This window comes from Etheostoma spectabile, unplaced genomic scaffold (assembly GCF_008692095.1).
Source record: "Etheostoma spectabile isolate EspeVRDwgs_2016 unplaced genomic scaffold, UIUC_Espe_1.0 scaffold352, whole genome shotgun sequence".
NCBI classification, from domain to species: Eukaryota; Metazoa; Chordata; class Actinopteri; order Perciformes; family Percidae; genus Etheostoma; species Etheostoma spectabile.
This window is the reverse complement of record NW_022605591.1, coordinates 1,334,815-1,338,849: the sequence shown is the minus strand read 5'-3', so window position 1 is coordinate 1,338,849 and position 4,035 is coordinate 1,334,815. Positions and strand designations below refer to the sequence as shown.

At 40.4% G+C, this 4,035-nt stretch overlaps 1 protein-coding gene across 4 annotated transcripts in view; it reads left to right on the top strand.

Moving 5' to 3' along the window:
* LOC116686317 (protein Dok-7) overlaps positions 1 to 4,035 on the top strand; it is a 40,014-nt gene that overhangs the window by 11,693 nt on the left and 24,286 nt on the right. The gene's annotated exons all lie outside the window — the stretch shown is intronic.

The window sequence follows — 4,035 nt, the reverse complement described above, 5'->3', positions numbered from 1 at the left end:
GTGTGTGTGTGTGGGTGTGGGTGTGGGTGTGTGGGTGGGTGGAGGTTGTAAAAAATACAGCGTGTGATAGGCTGCGACAACTGTCAGTCAAGCAGATATTACCCCACTTCTTTCTCATCTCTTTGGCTGTGCTCCATTCGTGCTGGCGTGTTACTTGTTACATAGCGCCAGAGGCAGGGGAATGTGTCGTATGAGGCGAAGCCATCACAACTAAATTGTTTACGGTGATGCTGGTACCCTTTTGTACACTATACACACCAAGACACTAGAACTGTAATCATAAAAGAAAAGAAAATAACATTTTTGTCATATTAAAATGAAAATATGTTTTCAGAAAGAAAACATCTAGAATTAATGTATTTGTTTTTTAAACGTAGAAATATTTTAGATCTTAGTTTAAAATATTGAAGTCTTTTTAGAATAAGTTTTGATGGTGAGTTTGGCTCTAAACTAGACTGCAGGAGTAGGTCTTCTCAGGCCAAATACATTTCCAACTTTTATCTCTTTGAATTGTTAAGATTCATTAAAGCTCCACATGTGGAGCCTGTCAACCATTTGCAGAGTTCCGGTTTATTTACCACATTACTGCTTCAGGCTCAAAATTGATCCAGTGTTAGTTGACCTTGGTGTTCTAAGGTACGTAATATTCTTATACAGCACTAACAATCTTGCCACCAGCAGCAAAGCACGTACCAATAGAGCCACGCGGCAGTGCTATTAATAAACCCTATAGTGTTGCACAAATACTGCAAGGTGTTCCTCTGTGTGACCCTTTCCTGTGTGACCCTTTCCTCCCAAAAAAATGCTAGTATGCAACACTCCTGCCAAGGTGTGCATTAGTTATTCTTTTTACTTTAATAACATCTTGTGGCCAACATGTTATTTCCCTGATGCCACAGTTTTCACGAGTGAGACCCTTGAGGTTTTAAAATGTCCCTTCTTGTTTGCCTGGAGTTGTTGTTGGATGTGTTTTCTCAGCTGTGCTTGTGTCACCACAGTGCAGGATCCTCAGCTGCGTCACATTTGATCCCTCATCTCAGTGACGGTAGCAAGACTCGCAAAACTTACTTTGTCGTGACTAGTTAGTTTGATGACTGGAATATGTGTGTGTGTATGTATGTATGTATGTCTGTATGTGTGTGTGTGTGTGTGTGTGTGGGTGTGTGGTGTGTGTATATATTTTAATATAATATATATATATATAATTTATTACATATCAAGACGTGCTCAAATTTGTTGGTACCCCTCCACAAAAAACGAAGAATGCACAATTTTCCTGAATAACTTGAAACGGCAAAAGTAATTGGCATCCCCCATTATTTATCCATATTAATAGAAATCAGACTTTGTTTTGATTTTTATTCACATAATATGTAAATAAGAAAACAATGAAATGGCATGGACAAAATGATGGGACCGCTAACCTAATATTTTGTTGCACAACCTTTAGAGGCAATCACTGCAATCACACGTTTTCTGTAGCTCTAATGAGACTCTGCACCTGTTAACAGTAGTTTGGCCCACTCTCCTGAGCAAACTGCTCCAGCTGTCTCAGGTTTGATGGGTGCCTTCTCCAGACTGCAAGTTTCAGGTCTTTCCATAGTGTTCGATAGGATCAAATCAGGACTCATAGAGGCCACTTCAGAATGTCCAATGTTTTGTTCCATCCATTCTTGGGTGCTTTTAGCTGTGTGTTTTGGGTCATTATCTGTTGGAGGACCCATGACCTGCGACTGAGACAGAGCTTTCTGACACTGGGCGTACGTTTCGCTCCAGAATGCCTGATAGTCTTGAGATTTCATTGTGCCCTGCACAGATTCAAGGCACCCTGTGCCAGGCGCAGCAAAGCAGCCCCAAAACATAACCGAGCCTCCTCCAGTTTCACTGTAGTATGGTGTTCTTTCTTTGAAAGCTTCATTTTGTCTGTGAACATAGAGCTGATGTGAATTGCCAAAAAGCTCCAGTTTTGACTCATCTGTCCAAAGGACATTCTCCAGAAGGATTGTGGCTTGTCAATATGCATTTTAGCAATTCCAGTCTGGCTTTTTTAGTTTTCTTTCAAAAGTGGAGTCTCCTGGGTCTTCTTCATGGAGCCCACTTTCGTCAAAAGAGACGGATGGTGCGATCAGAAACTGACGTACTTCACCTTGGAGTTCAGCTTGTATCTCTTTGGCAGTTATCCTTGGTTTTTTTTTCTACATTCGCAATATCCTTCTGTTCAATCTGGGGTCGATTTTCCTTTGCGGCCACGCCCGGGAGGTTGGCTACAGTTCCATGGACCTTAAACTCTTAATAAATTTGAACTGTTGTCACAGGAACATCAAGCTGCTTGGAGATGGTCTTGTAGCCTTTACCTTACATGCTTGTCTATTATTTTCTTTCTGATCTCCTCAGACAACTCTCTCCTTTGCTTCTCTGGTCCATGTTCAGTGTGGTGCACACAATGATACCAAACAGCACAGTGACTACTTCTCCATTTAAAGAGGCTGAATGACTGATTACAAGATTGGAGACATGTGGTGATAATAATAAAGAAACTAATTAGTTTGAAATATCACTATAATCCAATTATTTATTATCTTTTCCAAGGGGTACCAACAAATGGTCCAGGCCATTTTAGAATATCTTTGTAGAATAAGCAATAATTCATCTCTTTTCACAGCTTCTTTACTTTATTCTATGACATACCAAAGGCATGCAAGTATACATGATAAAATAGCTTTTAATTTCATCACTTTTCAGGAGGAATGAAGCATTATTTCAATGAGCTGTAAGGGTACCAACAAATTTGAGCACATCTGTATATATTACATAATTCCAAGGCTGTGTCTCAAATCGCGCACTTCCCTTAGTGCACTTACAGAATTACACTTCGTGCACTACGTACTATCTTGCATAGTGCGTACATTTTGACAGAGGAGTGTTGTCTCAAATCGCGCACTTCCATGTGCACTTACCGGAAATGACGATCAGATTTCATCCCTTCTTCTTCTGTACAATTGGGAATTTCACCAGGGAGAGCATTCCAGTCGGCTATTGTGTTTCGCGAAAAAGAATCCTGCTTGTTTTGATATTTTAACAAAATAAATGTGATAATTTGCTCCGTGTCACGCCAGAATGACGACGCGACACCGCGTCATGCCCCCCCCCCCCATTAGCTGAAAACAGTACACACAACTGTATCGTATTATTGTTCTTACTGCACTCTAATTATACCTATTCTTTGCAGTCACTCTTTATGTAAACTTATGTTTCTGTCTAAAAATAATTAAAGTAAATATTCATTACGTTACTGTTCATTTTAATGCTCAACGGTTTCATGAGGACATGGCCATCGTCGCCCCTAAATGATGGACCTCTATTCCTCGTTGGTCCCTGAAGAGACGGGTTATACAGGATATACATCAGGTGGAGGCAGTAACAGCAGATACGTTTTACCATTAGCGTTACGCCACTCATAACGTTACCTGCAGACAATCAGCTGATCGCTATATTGCTGAGCTAACGCTCACATCGGATTGTGTACAACTTGTTAAGATCATACATCTAACACTAAAATTGTCTACAATGGGACGAAAGTTTAACACAAATAACAATATACTACAACACATGTAACGTTAGCTTATAACTTATTTGCCAATATGGTTAAACTGCCGCTGTTAGCTAGCTAAGGTTGGCTTGCTAGCACGTCAAATTACGGTACTAATAAACTTTATAATTCGTGGTATAAAAATTATTATCTACTGTAAAATTAACCAAGTATACATTTACAAGTGGCTTATATGTTTAGCAAAAAGACTCACGTTCAACTTTGTATTGCTCCGTCGGTCTCGCTATCGCGTCTTCGGCCGCCGCTATCTAGTTTTTAAACGGTTGTTAGCTCCACCCCTTCCGCTACGTAGCCAAGATGGCGACCGTTGAGTGTGGAAAGTGTGCATCGATCTACACTTAACTCTGTGACCGGTTTGAGTGCACCATCCGGGTATTTGAAGTACACTGCATTTGACCGCACTTCGACAATGTGAACGCACTATG